Source organism: Athene cunicularia (genome assembly GCF_003259725.1).
Source record: "Athene cunicularia isolate RWA chromosome 2 unlocalized genomic scaffold, athCun1 chr2_part1, whole genome shotgun sequence".
NCBI classification, from domain to species: Eukaryota; Metazoa; Chordata; class Aves; order Strigiformes; family Strigidae; genus Athene; species Athene cunicularia.
Window position 1 is genome coordinate 149,764,911 of NW_020799095.1, and position 16,952 is coordinate 149,781,862.

The 16,952-nt window shown below is 40.5% G+C and overlaps 1 protein-coding gene across 1 annotated transcript in view; it reads right to left on the reverse strand.

The window, feature by feature from the left end:
- Positions 1-16,952, reverse strand: part of PTK2 (protein tyrosine kinase 2) — a 206,922-nt gene that overhangs the window by 175,958 nt on the left and 14,012 nt on the right. Inside the window, exon 2 of the mRNA XM_026842588.1 lies at positions 2,075-2,101. The gene's annotated coding sequence lies outside the window, so the exon portion shown is untranslated. The remainder of the gene's footprint in view (positions 1-2,074; positions 2,102-16,952) is intronic.

The following is a 16,952-nucleotide window of genomic DNA, read 5'->3' on the forward strand; positions in this document are numbered from 1 at the left end:
CGTCCCACATTATAAAGCTAATTTAGACTACTAAAACCAGGGGCAAAAGTGAGAACATTTCTAGTGACATCTATTGTCCATTACTAAAAGTGGTACCCAGAAAAAAAGATAAAAGTTCTTCAAAACTTGAAATAAAATACCATTATTTATTGCAAAAAACAGTCCTGATGATTAAAATTTCCCATCTGAATGTAAAACCTCATCTTTATTCAAACGCATTATATCTTTTATCCTGGCTATTTGTCCAATTTGACAAATTTCTTTTGAATTTTAATCCCACCATGCAATGTGCTCAGAACTCTTCTTGTATTGGTGTTACTCGCAGATTAAATAGGCACATAAAGTCTGTCATCACAGTCATTAATGACAACACTGTAATACCACAGGACAAGTTAAGACCTCAGTGGGACTGCATTTGACACATCTTTCTCTTCTGACAGTATTTTAGCTTTTTTAAAACAGGTTTCTTTAGTTCATTTATCAGTGAATACTGACAAGTCCCTGCCATAGGTAAGCCATGGTGTGCAGCTTGTCAACCCTTTATAACGACCTCTTACCATACCACGGAAAAAGGTTACAGCTTCATAATCCTGGGCAAATTTTTGCCTTCTATCAGTACTTCAGTGACTCAGCTAAAAAAGTAGAAGTAGGACACTCCCACACACATATCCAAATTGAAAAGAATAATCTCATTATGACTCAGATTCACAGTACCAAACTCTACAAGTCCCAAATGGAAACTCGGAAGAAGTTTCATCACACATCCTTGTTTTAGAAGCTGCAATAAAACCCCACAGCCCTTACCTTCCCGTCAGCCTGACCTAAACACCAGGCATTTATTTTTCCACTATTTTCCACAAGTACTTGCCTTCCTGACAACTGCTCTCAGCAGTCAAAATTATTTTAAATGTCCTCCTTAAAGAAAACGTCCTCCACATTTAGAGTTCTCTTCACTGCTTCAACCAAATGTTTGGGGTTTTTTTTCCAGAACTAAAGTTCTTGTGGAAAGACTACAACATATTGGCTTTTAATTGAAATTGCCACTTGATTCAAACTGGAAAGAGCAACTACCCCTGGAGCAGATTCATTCTGACTAAGTACCATTATACTCTAGATATTTGCTTGTAAAAAAATATTTTGTGGACAGATAAGAAGCACAAGTCAGTAAGAAGAAATAAAAGAACAGATACATAAGCAAAGTCACCAATGCAGAGTAAGGACAAAAGGCATCAAGCCTGATAACGAACATCCAATCCCTTGCTAGGCATCAAGCCTGATAACGAACATCCAATCCCTTGCTCAACCAGGAGTAAAAGTGCACTACAATTATGGCTCTAGAATTCACATCACAAACAGTGAATAAATGGACAAAAATGCTAGGGAACAGAAGACATCCTCATTCTGAGCTCTACATCACAACTTGAGCCCACACAGCACAAGTGAATTTAGAAAGCTTAATACTTGATTAAAGACCAAATGTATCAAGCAATAAACAAAAAGTGCTATTTTTAAAAACCAGGTCGGTGGAGTTGGGTTTTTTTGGTGTTTTTTGTTGTCGTTGTTTTGGTTGGGTTTTTTTCATTTTTAAACACCACTGATAGGAGACACAGGGTCCAACAGAGCAGCAGGGTATTTCCAGCTCCAGCACAAGTCTGTCACCTTCCCCACTACCACCTGGGGCAATTCCTTCCACCCATAAACCACCCGTCCACGTTTCCCTGCACACTGTCCCTCTGATTCATCACTAATACTATTTGTGGCTGCTCCTAATCTGTTATTCTGACAGCTGTATCACACGCTGTGCTGAGTCGTTTTAAGCATTAGCTATATCACACACGTATTTAACAACTGTATATAAATATATCTGTTGCCTCCTCTCCTTGTCAAAATACACTATTTAAATGTAAAAAAATCTGTACCTCAACAGGTTTTGTTTTGACCTCAGATCCCCACATGACTAACTACCATGACAGTACCAATAAGAACCGATATTCTGATTACATAAAAGCATGACTATATTTCAAGCAAGCCGCTTGCTGTCACATCAAGACAGAAATGAAAGAAGACAACTTACCTGCTGGCAAGGGAAGTCTTGAAATATCTGTAACAATAAAGAAGTACATTTAGAAACAGAAGGAAAAATAGCTGTAAAATTGCATTGGCCTAATCAGTTTTCTGCAAGGCTGTACTTTTTTAATAAAGCACATTATCTGAAGCAATTTGCTAGCTGCTAGGCATGCCACATGCAAATCAAAAGCATTTTCCTTGTCTCACCCTGTTCATTAACAAGATTACATTTTGCCCACCTAACTGAAGGACAAAGATTATATTGCTAAGCAATAAGCATAATTACTACAGCAGAATACAGGTCACTACACACAAATTAAGTGTTACATATGGATTTCACCATTATCACCTACATAATTTCAGAGCTGAAAAGTGTCAGGATTAGTCTTTGCATACGAAGAGGACATCATCATATGTTTTCTTTATTCTTAAACCTTTAGAGAAAAGGTAGCCAAGCTTACAAATGGGTAAGTATGGAACACAAGGAAAAATAATTTTAAAAAAGGAGACTGATTTTTGTCACTGAGGCAAACAAGACACAGTTGCTGAACATTTTTATAGTACATGCCCGGGTTGTCTAGAGCTACAATCAACTTTACAAGAACCACTGTCTCAGAGTCTAAATAGATCATATTAAAAATTATACCCTAAAGAGAGATGGGTATAAATGTAGATACATTAAATTTTCCTGAATAGGTACTTATATAAACTATAACCCATTATATTCCTTCCGCTTGCTTTTCATACATCGACTTGTCATCTCAGCACACACAATCGTAACTGAGACTTGAGGTGCCAATCAGAGTTCAGAACAGAAACTAGAACCCACAAAGAAGGAGAAAGCAAGAATTACTCAAAGCCTGTACAGATGAGGACTGGGGATACACATCAAACGGTTAACAAAAAAATACAAGTATGGTGGGACAAGAGAGAGGAACTAATAAAACAAATGAGTAAAACTGAACCTAAGGAAAAGGTCTGCACAGTTATATAGTTAAAAGAAGACAGCAATGTTGAGTAATAAAATTGTTGTATTGAGTAGAAAATCCACGTGGAATCTGAACTTTAACCATAGGTACGGTAACTGGAACAGACTCAGAGATTATCAGGGCAGATGGTCACTGCTTTGCTGTTAGAAGAAATAACAAGGCTTAATAAATTTATTAGCCCTGCTGTCACCAACATTCTTAACACGATGCTTGCTGTCATTTACAATCCTTATTTGTGGCTGGAAAACATGATAAAACTTGAATACCAAAGAGAATTACACCTGAAATTTAAAGGCAGCCTACTAATAATTTCATAAATGAACTATAGTATTCTGACAAGACAATGAAATGGCAACACACAAAGTTGAAACACACTTAAAAGATGAAATTAAAACAGCAGTAAGATACCACACAAAACAGAGAAAATATTGCATGCTTTATCCTGGTAGAGCATATAAAGTTTAAAAAGATAAGAAGGTACATTTAAAAGAGGCTCATCATGCTTTCTGCTTATGAATAAAACCATCTCAGGTAGTAAGATGCTCCAGGGGAAGTTCAGATTGCATATTAGCAAAAATTTCTTCACCACAAGGATTCTCAAGCCCTGGAACAGGCTGTCCAGGGAAGCGGTTGAGTCACTATCCCTGGAAGTATTTAAGACGTGTAGATGTGGCGCAAGGTACGTGGTTTAGTGGTGGACATGGCAGTGTGAGGTTTACGGTTGGACTCAATTTTAAAAGTCTTTTCCAACCTAAATGATTCCATGATTCTGTGAAGAAATGCCTTGAGATAGGAGAAACCCAGACAGAAAGAAGATGAATAAACTGGAGGAACAAAGCACCTTAAGTCACCTCCTGCAACAGCTCCTGCACAGAATCCAAATCAGCACATATGGAATGGAGCTTTCTTCCAGCAGAAAAATATTTTGTAGTGACAATTTAGAAAATTAACTGAAGAGAGAGTCTGCATCTTTTTGTCTGTTTATATAGGTTTAATAATTTCCGTGCAGTTTTTTATAAAGTCACAAAAAATTCCTGCTTGGCACTAGTGTATACAACTGTGTAACAACTATAGTTACCTGAGTAAAACAACTAAAATTGCACAGTAGAAAATACCATATTTTATTTTAATTTTTCTACAGTGATAGAAACTAATTATAATGGCATTTAGAGATTAAAGAACATTGAAAAATTTAAGTTACTACAAAAAATTACAAGCTGCATTAAAATTTTCTTCTAATTCTTGATGTACTGGAAATGTGTTATCACAGCATTTATTACTCTTGAAGCAGGCTATTTGCTTAAGTGTGCCTACACAACAGATTTCAAGACAGTAATGGTAAACATAACCACCAGAAAAATACATTATCATATACACATAGATAGGCAGAAAACATTAATTTACATTCCAGGAACTTAGCCATACAATTTCAAACACCTCCAGGGAAAGCTCTGCAGCTAAGATATGCACATATTTTTAACTTGAAAAGACAGACCTGACCATATTCTAGTGTTTGTCCCTTACACCTGAGCTGCTGCTTCCACTGTGATCTCTCCCCACACAGGCACCAGCATTCACACAGATCCCATTACTGCACTGGGACCTACCCCAACGGGGGACCTACAAGATAAGCACCGTTACAAATATAAAGTCAAACACTGTAATGATTTCTTACTTCCATGTTCCACTGCAAATTAGTGCCATAAGTGCATTAACTGAAGAGATGCTACACCTCTGGGACAAGTATTACCGAACAGCTCCCTGCAAGTACACGTTCTTCTAATACAATTTAGTGTAAGAGAGACTGTTTTCTACGATTAATTGACACACACTAGATTTAAAAACAAGTAGGGCAAAAGAAATTGAAGCCTGAAGGTCAGATCAGTCTACTCAAAATTGCATAGCAAGTTACTTGTACCATATTTTTCAAAGATTTCCATTAAGCACAAGATTCTTTATAGGCTAATGCATCTTAATTCTAGAAAACACCAGCCACTACAGAAATATCAACTCGTAATAGCAGAAAGGCAGCAAACACTGTCACGATTCCAAAGATAAAAGTACCATCCCACTTCTGTGTGTGTGTGTGTGTGTTTGTGTACCCAGGCACCACAACAGTAAGTGAAATGTTCATTAGCTTCATGTTTCTATTAGCTGCAGAGTCACATTAGGAACTTCAATGGTATTTCCTACCCTTGGGTTTACCCTGTCTCCCCAGCTCACATTTTTTCTGGCTTGAAACTTCTTAGCTTTATTCTCCAAATACCATTTTTCATTTACCATTGAACACTGAAAAAAGACTAGTGAATTCTGGCAACATTTTAAAAACTTCATTCAATGAGAAGTAAACTGAGACTACGCATTTAGATAAATATGCATTTCAGATCATGGTTACTAACTTGCCTTCTTTGCTGCACAAAGCCTTTCCCTTTCTGAAGCACATTCAACCTCTATATAGGAGAAAGTCATTCAATGCTGAGATTTTAAGAGAAAAAAACCAAAAGGCTCCTCATCTGGTTTGTGACTATGAGGAGAGACTAACTGAGGGAGCTGTCCTGTTGGTAGATTCCCTCACGTGATGGAGGTCTGGACCAACTTTCTTCCTGCAGCCCATTTCCTGAATGCATGTGAATGTTGTCACACAAACCACACTTACAGCTGTACAACATGAACCAACCTTACGACTCCTATCTGCTCCAAAGTAGTTCTTCAGGGTGGAATTAACAATTATATTTCTTGCGCTTCTACTCCTACTGGTACTTTCAAGGGATCAGTCACGTTCTGCGTTTATATTCTTACGTGTCTCACCGTGCCACTAGGTAGGGAGCAAACTGTCAGTTTGAATAGGCAGAAAGAAAAATAATTTTAGGATCCTATTCTTTAAAAACTTTTACATAGTTTGTGAAGTTTAATCAGTTCTCAAGGAAAACTGGTTTTATCTCAAATAGATATTGGGAGGATGGAGCAGATGGCTTCAAGAGGTCCTTTCCAACCAAAGTTTCTGTAACACCATATACAGATGACAAGAGCAGAACAGGAAAGATTCTGTAACAACGTTAGAGGTGCTACAAAATAAGTAAGTTCCTTAGCCAACAAAAACTTGCCAAGTAAACCGCTTATCTACATGAATTCACTGAGGAACAAAACAGAGACTATGTTTTAAAGAAAAAATACTACTTTTATTTCTATACCCACTGAGATGGTTTGGGGTAGTATAGTCCTCAAACAGGCTTTGTGGATCCCATCACAAATAGTTTTTTTCTATGATTTATGGATGCCCCAAGTACCAGATAACTCTAACACTGTATTTTGTGAAACTATGCATTTTGCATTGCAGATTTTCCTGAAATGTCTTCTTGAAAATGGAGCCACAACTTTAAATTTTCTTTCCAAGAGTAACATCTAATCATCAAAAACAGGAATATTTTATGAGCTTCATGTTCCTACCTCAAGATAAAATAAGAATATGGCTCCATGGACAACTATGGAGGCTCAGACTCTCACCCCATCTGCAGCACTGATCTCTTTCCAGAGCTGTGGTAAGCAGGAGACCACAAGAAACTTAATCCTGTTCTCCTGTAGCAGGAACTGACTGACTCCAACCTAACAGTATTGCCTTGAAATGAATTCAGATATTCAGTTCATGAACCAATCTCTCATTCCAGCGAAGAGTAAAGGCTTGCAGCACACGAGGAACCACAGACCACAGTCTCCAGGAAGCCAAGCAGCACATGTCATTCGACAACAATCCTTCCAACTGAACTAGGAATATCACAGATGCAACATAAGATGCAATTTTCCTATTTATCTACTGGTACCAAAATCATTTTGGAATACATGCACATATTTAGCTTCTAGTCTTTGCGTGACTGATGCTGAAAGATTTTGTCTTAGAGGCTGGATTCAACAGCCTTGAAGTCTCCCTTCCTATTACTCTCTGGCATGCTGAAGGCAGCTAAATGTTCCTCTAATCTTTAGTGAAGTTGAGAACTCACTGCCTATGTCAAATTATTTTGCTTTTTTTTAGGAGTAAATAAATAAGCAGAAAAAATAAGTCACCTTTTAAAAAAACTGCTTTGTAAAATTCTGTTTATTGAGAAACTCAAGGATTTATTCATGATCATCCGACCTATTGAGCAAAGACCTTGGAGATACGATGAATTCATTCTGACAGCACACCCACTAAGGAAAAGCTGTTAAAACGTTTTACAATATGATTAAAAGATTGCATAAACCACCGATTAGATTGTTCCATGTATCTATTTTTTTCCTTCATCATTAAAAGTGCATCCCTTGTTTCTAACCTAAATCTAACCTACTTCTAATTTAGCAATCTGCAGAGCTGAATGTTAATAGCCCTTTATTATATCATTTCCCATTAAGGCAATTTTAGGGCAATTTTAAAGAGCAACTCAGTAAAATCTTTCCTTATATTAGCTATGTAGAATGAGAGGCAGAAATGGCTCACTATAAAGGCCCATTTTTCTAAACCTTTGATCCTCTTTACAAGTCATTAAATGCTCAAACTATTTTTGCTTTTAGTAGCTTCCTCAATTTACAAACACCAATACCTGACACAGTATTCATACGCCAATCATAACAGCACTAAAAATACCATTTGCTTACTTAGATGGAGGGTTTTTTTCCCTATTGACATATTTATTGCATTTGCCTTAGGCACAGCAGCAGCCAAATATCCAGCATTAACTGCAAATTTTTATCCGTTACCATGGGGAGAGATGAAGTGAGACAATTACAGGACAGACACCTCCATCCACAGAACTTGCCAGCATTTTTTTGTGCTTTGGCCAGATCAGAAGAAATTCATTGCAGAAAATTACACATCTTTTGTTTACAACCCTACTTCATAGGAGATCCATGTTGCACTGCAGTCCTTTATTATCTTTGTTTAAATCTTTGCTTCAAGTTCCTTCCAGTACTTGAAGGGGGACTGCAAGAAAGATGGGGAGGGACTGTTCATCATGGACTGTAGTGATACAACAAGGGGTAATGACTTTAAAATGAAAGAGGGCAGATTTAGATTAGCTATAAGGAAGAAATTCTTTACCGTGAGGGTGGTGAGGCCCTGGCACAGGTTGCCCAGAGAAGCTGTGGCTGCCCCCTCCCTGGAAGGGTTCAAGGCCAGGTTGGACGGGGCTTTGGGCAACCTGGGCTAGTGGAAGGTGGCCCTGCCCATGGCAGGGGGTTGGAACCAGATGAGCTTTAAGGTCCCTTCCAACCCAAACCATTCTATAATTCTGTAACTGTGAATATCAGCAGTAATGATTTAATGCTTGCTCTTGTATCTGTTGAAAAGGTTAACTAGCAAGCAGCCAGAAAGAACTGCCACGAGATCCTCCTTGGGAAACATAGCCTATGTTACATTTTTGAGTAGTTCTGTTTAAGCAGTTATTAGTTTTAATGGAAGCTGCTGCCTCTGAAACACAAAATCAACACAAAATTAAGGCAAGTTAAAATAAGAGGACCAAGTGAAGTACTGCACAGAACATTAACATTTTTTTCAGACTATGTGTTTGGCTGACAGAATAGGTACTAGGCACATTTACAATGTGATCACCACCATATCTGACACACCTCAAATAGATTTAAACACATGAGTATAATGTTATTACAGCAGTACAAGTGTCAGGTAACTTGTCTTGTACCTCAGGAACATGTTCAGTTTATATTTGCTTCCATAACTGACAACAAATTGACGTATCAGTAGCTAATTAACTGCTGCATTATTCTCACCCAACCTTCTGTTTATACCTGCTTTCTGTTTCCCACCCACCATCACTTAAAAACAAAAGTAATATTCAGTCTCCTGAGGATACAGAATCGACACCAAAAAAAATTTCAACCGTTTCCAATCACAGTTTCTCCTCTCCTCTCTCACAAGCTCCTAAATAATTCTGCTTATGGTTCACAAATACTAGGTTTTGAAACTGAGAATAATCCAAATTCTGATTAAGATGCTGCGAGTAATCCACATGCGTTTTCATTAATCTCAGCTGAACTCTGCCCTCAACTAAATGGGCAGCCACCTGGAAACTTTAAATTCCTTTACATCACATCACTGAGCATGGCCAGTGTGGCAGGGGCACTGTCCCCACCACCCCTGACAACACTAGAAACATCTTGACCATTGGAAGGAAAGAGTTTAAACTAGAAGCCGTGGTTTGGGGGTTGAGAGAAGCTTCTAGACTGCTGACCACATATAACCACAGATCAGATTTAACTAGAGTATAAATGGAGGCCCACCGGAGGGCAAGTGGAGTCAGTTCTCCTAGGAGCAGGGTCTGTGGTCAGGGACTCTCCTCTTTGGTTGGGATGCTGCCCAAGGTAACTCCTCAAGACCAAGAGCCCTCATCTTTTAGATGAGTGACTGTGAGCTTTGAGTCATCACACCAAACTTATGATCTTAAGTCAGTTGTGTAGTAATTAATTCCATTTGGCATCTTGAACCTGTGGTTTATTAATCACAGAAACATATAGGTTGGAAAAGACTTTGAAGCTCCTCCAGTCCAGCCATGAACCTCACACTGACTGTTCCCAACTCCACCAGATCCCTCAGCGCTGGCTCAGCCCGACTCTTCAACCCCTCCAGGGATGGGGACTCCCCCCCTGCCCTGGGCAGCCCATTCCAACGCCCAACAGCCCTTTCTGCAAAGAAATCCTTCCTCAGAGCCAGCCTGACCCTGCCCTGGGCAGCTTGAGGCCATTCCCTCTGGGCCTGGCGCTGGCTCCTTGGCTCCAGAGACTCATCCCCAGCTCTCTGCACCCTCCTGGCAGGGAGCTGTAGAGGGCGATGAGGTCTCCCCTCAGCCTCCTCTTCTCCAGACTAAACCCCCCCAGTTCCCTCAGCCGCAGACCCTGCCCCAGCTCCGTTGCCCTTCTCTGGCCACGCTCGAATCATTCAATGGCCTTTTTGGGGTGAGGGGCCCAAAACTGAATCCAGGAATCGAGGGGCGGCCTCACCAGTGCTGAGCACAGGGGTAAGATCCTTTCCCTGTCCCTGCTGGCCACGCCAGTGCTGACACCAGCCAGGATGCCATTGGCCTTCTTGGCCACCTGGGCACACTGCTGGCTCCTGTTCAGCAGCTAATGTCTGTCAGTGTTCGGTGATTTTGATTCGAGCAGGCTTCATTTCTGGTTTATCACCTGTTAAACAATTTTGGTTTAAATAAATTTCCTTTGAGTTTGTCATCTCCCTAATTTGATTTTGTAAGCTTCTACGACATTTAAATTGGTCTAGTTGGCAGGATGTCAATAGAGGAATTATAATAGAGGCACAGCTGTAGCCCTTCTCCCCCAGGTGAAAAATGCATGAATAAGTCGTTCAACTCAGCAGTGGTCATACACTAGAAAAATGCCACAGAAATAGTCGAGATAGCAAAGACAAAGGAACTATATGTGCCACCCTAGGCACCTGCTGATTCAAGCACAAGAACTACACAATTACTGATAGAGTTGCAATGGATAACTTAAAAAACTCAATTGGAAATAGATTGTTTAATGGGAGAACTGAAACAAGAGAGAGAGGATTCATCTACTAGAACAAAAAATTGAGATCGTGTTAGCACAAGTAAAAAAAGCCCCCCAGTATTGTCCAAATCCAGAAGTCGATTAAGGATATAGACCCTGATGAAAGTAATTCAAAGTAGAGGAGTTGGAGGAAAAGGATATGTGACCTCTTATTAAAACAGAGAAGCACACAGGCCCGCCAGGTGGGAACCCCCAAACCACTGTCTGTACAACCCCCCAGACAGGACCTGAGCTCAGTGAATCCAGGCTAAGTTCCCACACAAGCCATGCAAAACCAAGTATCTGTTGCGAGTTTCTCTGCCGGGGGGATTAGATATTGTTGAGCAATGATGAAGCAAGGGGATTTTGGGGTCCAGGAGTGTTTCTGAGTGATAGGCCAGCAGGTGAACAGCTGATAACATCTCCAGTAGCTTACTGGGCTGGGGGTGTGGACATCAAGGAAAGGGGGGAACCCATTACTATTAAGATAAAAGGATTGTCAGAGCTGGTGGAAGGAGTACAAAAGGCCACTTGTATTCGGGCAATGTATGAAAGAGAGCACCAAGGGATAGATACTGATGGCTGCACCCATGGACCCCAGCCACTTTAGACCTCTTATTAGGGGACTACTGGACACTTTAAAAATACATGTCCAGTCCCTCAGAGAAGGAATTCAGCAGACCACTGAACATAATATAGCAAAACCCTCAGAATCTATCTATGCATGTACCAGCTACATAAGATAGTTACAGGCACAAAACAGAATGGACTGATGCAGACAGTGGCAGAGATGGTAACAGAAAGGTCTGGCAGGATAGTCAAAATCCCCACCCTGAACAGCCTCCCCACTGGGAGCCTGATCCCTTCCAAGGTAGATTGGATCAGACTCATAATCCAGGAAGAAATGACCTTTGGCAAAAAGCATTAACACCAGGGGTACCCAGGGTAATGTTGCACCATAAACCATATTCAGAAGCTGATGAAATTGCTAGAAGGGAAAACTAAACACCAAGGGGAACCATTCTCACGACAGCATAACTAATTCTTTTGCACCCCTGTGAAAGGGACCAAGTTAGAAAACTGGAAGTTGTGCTTTGGGGTTGGGTGCCCCACTGTGTGATGAATTCTTGATGATGGTCCACTGACAAGGAACCACATATCCATAACCCTGCAGGCCCAAGACAAACAAGCTTCAAATTTTTATTTGATACATGGGTCCAAGTTAGTGTTTTGAATAAGCTACAAGCCGAAGAGTTAGGAATTAGACAGTCAAGGAAAACTATATACAAGATAGGGGTTAACTGGTTTAAGAGAAAAATGTCCCATAGCTCAGTCACCTCTGGCTTCCTGGGGAAAACAGAACGATGGCTGGGGAAGCAGCTTTGAGCCCTTACAAGGGAAACACACTGGAATCCGATGTGCTGGTGGGCAAGTGTTGTTATCTACCCAATGGCAGGGTGTGAAGTTCTGGGAGCCAAAGGGTAGAAGCTGGTCATGTTAGGAGCCTTCAGCTGCAGTCTGAAGTGACTCTCATCTCTCAAGATCTATCCAGCAACGAAGAACCAAATTTTAGATGAGGCCTAATGAACAATAAGATATTAAATAAAAAAGATCTGGTGGAAGCTACATTCAAGGAGGTTAAGAGCAGCAAGAGAAATTACTCAGTCATTACTCAGGGCAGGTGGGATCAACCTCATCACACACAGAGTTACAGAGCACGCAGATTCTGAGCAATTCAGATAAAGAATTTATTCTCAATACCTACACAAGTCCTAGATACAACTTTTGCCTACAGGGATGAGAGGTATAGAGAACAGACTGGAGTAGTGTCCCCAAGAATTGGTTTTATTCAGCATCACAAAATGTTTAAGTGAAATCTTAAAGTCTGCAGATGATATTAAGCTCTTGTGGGTAGGCAAAAGCTATGACAGTGGGGGGAAAAAAAAAATCCAAAAGTATATCACCAAATGAAACAAGTTGCCAAAAGACAGCAGATACTTCAACATACAGATGTGATGTAATGCATCTGGGGGAAAAATAATCTGAGCAATAGCTCCTTAACCACTTAACACTTGTACTTTCTCCAGTTCCAACTATGGGAGGAAGGCTGAGTCACTGTTTTCTCTGAAATGATCAGCTCAATGTGTAGTAGCTGATCAAAAAAAAAAAAGGCAATAAAACGTGTATCGGGAATGATACTGAAAACATGGTACTTATCTTACTGTACAAAACAATAAAGCATCCAGATTTTGTGTTCAGTTCTGGTCTCTGCATCAGAAGGAACACAAAGTGGAGTAGGAGAGTGTCTAGAGCAGGCCAGCTGAAGTGATCGAGGGATGAAGCAGACACCATGTAAGGCCAGACTGCAAAGACTTCTTCAGCTGGAAGGACATGAGTCTTACAGTGAATGACTGCAGCTTATGGGGAAGAGGGAGGAAAGGAAAAGCAAATCAATGCAGTACCACTGTTCATCAAATCCTGCCTGTATTAGTAGTATGAGGCATTTAAGGAAACTACTGGAGATCAGCTTCTAACCAGTTAAGAGTGCCTCTATCCACAGCTGGCAGTCAGCTTCCTGCTCACTGCTCTCCTGCGGTGAGAAGGGTGCGGAGGCAGGTACCACCAGCAAGTTCAAAGGCAGCCATCAGATTCACAGTGGGTTGACAAGGAAAGATCACAGGGGAAGTGCTGGCTGGCATCCCTGAGGCAACGTGGATGCGTGAAAACTCTATGGAAACAACATCTCCTGCTGCCACCAAGGCAGTGCTGGGCTGGAGATCACTGCTCTCATCCAGCAGCATCGCTTCTGTCAGCAACAGCATGGCCAGCAGGACTAGGGAAGGGATCATCCCCCTGTACTCTGCACTGGAGAGGCTGCACCTCCAATACTGTGTTCAGTTTTGGTCCCTCACTACAAGACAGATATTGAGGTGTTGCAGCATGTCCAGAGAAGAGCAGCAAAGCTGGTGAAGGGTCTAGAGCACAAGTCCTGTGAGGAGCCGCTGAGGGAAGTGGGATTGTTTACCCTGGAGAGAGGAGGCTCAGGGAAACCTTATCACTCTCTACAACTACCTGAAAGGAGGTTGTAGTGAAGTGGGTGTCGGTCTCTTTTCCCAAGTAAGAAGTGGCAAGAGGAATAGGCCTCAAGTTGCACAAGGGGAGGCTTAGATTGGATATTAGGAAAAATTTCTTCACCAGCCCTGGAACAGGCTGCCCAGGGAAGTGGCTAAGTCACCATCCCTGGAGGTGTTGATGTGGTGCTTAGAGACATGGTTTAGGGGTGGGCTTGGCAGTGTCAGGTCACCAGCTGGACTCAATGATCTTAAGGGTCTTTTCCAAGATAAATGATTCTATGATTCTTGTGTTCTTAAACTCCCCATCATGACTCTGTGAAGATGCAGAATAGTCACAATCTTTAGACATAACCTGTAAGAATAACTACTCAATCAGGAAGTGCTGCTTTAAGAACATCAGCTACATTACAGGAATGTTCTTACCCTTTAATGGCTTATAGCAAAAAGGAGACATGCTTAACTCTGAACAAGCCCGGGAAACTTTTAAACCATTTAAGATGTTTAAGGAAGGACATCTGTATGCTGGCAATGGTTCACACCTATTGGGATTATCTCCAGCACTATGACCTGTGATAGTGTAATCCTGATGGAAATGATGTGACATTTTATGAACCTAACAATTCAGGCCCTCAGGCAAGCTTAGGGATAGCTGTAGACATGCATTCTGTATGTGTCTAGCTGTCCCCCCATTTGTACTACAGAGTGTTTGTTCTTAAAAGTGATAGGTTTAGTGGATTTTTTTTTTCCCCCAGAAAACATTGTATTGTCATTGCTTGCTATCACTAAATTTCACTTGTCATTTTCCATGATGGACTTGTGACATGCAGTGTGCCACCACAAGTCACCCACGTTTTCAGAAGGTGACAGGAATTTTTTTGAGTTCCTATACTCAAATACGAATTAGCACTGTATGCTAGCAAAGCTGTTTTGTACTCTAGGTATGACAGGAACTCATCGCGAGCGTATAGATGCTTCAGAACATAAAATAAATGTTTTTACAGGTACAGAAATGGACACCAAGGACACAACCAAGAATGGGGGGGAATACGGAAAAAGTACTTCAGGCAAAATACTAAAAAAATAACTCAAACGAAGCTACACATCCCAGACCACAATGTAAGAGAAAACTGCTTTCTTGGGTGTTTTAGGGGGGGGTGGGGGTTTTGTTTTTAAAAGGGTAACTAGTTAAAAAGATTTAGAGGAACAGACAATGTAACAGAAAAAAAAAACCACCCAAAGTTTCTTTTTGGAATACTAGAACAGTATTTTGCAAGCTTTTGGGGTTGTTGGGTAAAAAGACAAATTCTTAGAAAGTCGGGAGAGTCATTTCCCTTCATGTTCCACCACTGTAAAATTATGCTGTTTCCATGGTTATGGCCCACACATGGATTCCATTGTTACAGCAGTTTTTCAGAAGCTAGAATTAAAGTTTTAAGTTTTCCTCATTTGAAGTTACAGAACATTCAAGACGAATGAAAGACGGCTGAAGATTATCAATGCAGCCAGCAGGGAGGGAAGGAGAAGGAACAAATTTAAAGGACAGCTTTCCAGTAAAGAACCCACACAACATAGTTTGTCAAAAGTTTAACAGAAGATTATCACCTTTGCACATACATTGTGCTTACCTAAAAAAAAGGGGGAAGCTTTTACTAGTTAACACTTGCACGCATGAAAAGACTAACTTAGTGCCTAAAAAATAAAACGTTTTATTGATCTCAAGGGGATTACAGCAAGGCATTCAAAGGGAGCTTGACAGCAGCTGCAGAAGTTTTGTTCTATATAGAAATCTGCCCCAATAAACAAGATTAAATCTATTTTTAACAAGAAATCTGGTGTTTTCTTAGTCTAATAGTGACGCTATGGGTGGAGAAAAAATTTGCTGCAGTTTGTTCTCAAAGTGAAGCATAACATCTCTTTATAACACATGGGCATTTCCACAAGCATATGGCTTAGGGCATTTGCAGCCAGAGCTACAGAGAGTCTGGAATCAGTTCTCCAGTGAGACATGACAGTTTTGGATCTTAATGAGGTAAGAAATAACAGAGAACTAAGGACAGCATGCTCAGTGGGCTAAACAAACTTCCAATAAATTTACCACCACAGGCACAGAGGTAACTCTCTTAATGTAATCTTGTTGTTTCAACAAGTCTTACATGTCTTTCTAGAGAAGCAGTTTATACCACCTCCAAACACTGTACTGTCTGGAGGCATGACACGCTGCAAAGTGTAATTCTGGTTAAGGGTTGGGTTTTTTTGAAGAAAAAGTCCAAAAGGCTTTCTAAAACTTAGGTCAAAGAAATGTTGTTTCAAGAACCATCTAGATTGAATAAATTATTTGTCAGAGACCAGAGCAGACACAGGGCAACAAGAATTAGGAAGGAGATAAAAACAAACATTATTTCTATCGTTACATGAGGAGACGTAATTATTTTTAAACCAAAAAGATACAGAGCCTACCTAAGAGTCTTAAATAGCAATCTAGGGACAATGGAAAAGATGACCACAAAAATAATGAAAAAATAATAATTATATAGCTGTATTTTATGCATTCATCTAAACTGATATAACTAATTTCTCTTGCTACGTTTCATGATAGCAGTATTTGTGTACGTCCGTTCCCTCCTCCCAACCAGGCAGAGGCACCAGCAGAAACAGGGAAAAATTCTTTTCCCTAACTTCTCTGCCTGCTTTTATACAGTTTTCCAGATGGAAGATAGATGGAGGATGAATTAAGACAGCAAAAAAGGTGACAACAGAGGTAGGGAAGAACCATAGGCAGAAAAAACAGCAAAACAAAGACACACATACACCAGGACAAAGAAACCAAAAGAGACGACTGACAAAAACTAGATTACAAAGGAAGAAAAGGGGGTAGTGGGGGAACAAGGCTGCAGACAGAAGAATTTCAGTACACAACATGAGACAGGCTTTCTTCTCCTAATTGGTTCTGTCACGTAGCCATCAGAGAGCGATGCTCAAAAGACAGTGTCGTTCGTGTAGAAGTAAAACCCCCAACACGTCTGTTCTCTGCAAAAGAACATGATCAGACAGGAGATCCAGTTGGCTTGACAGAACACAACAGGCACGCAGCTTCCATATTCCGTTTGCTGCGAGTTCCGAACGCGGCCATTACTCCTACCAGCAAAGTGAGCAATCACATAGTTTGTTTCTAATACAGTAGCATGCAAAGTCTAGCATGTGTGATTAATGGATTCTCATATCCACAAACCCACTGAAAAAACTTCAGCTTGGCATCATTAAGATTCTATCAGTGCTGAATTGCCATTTCAGACAG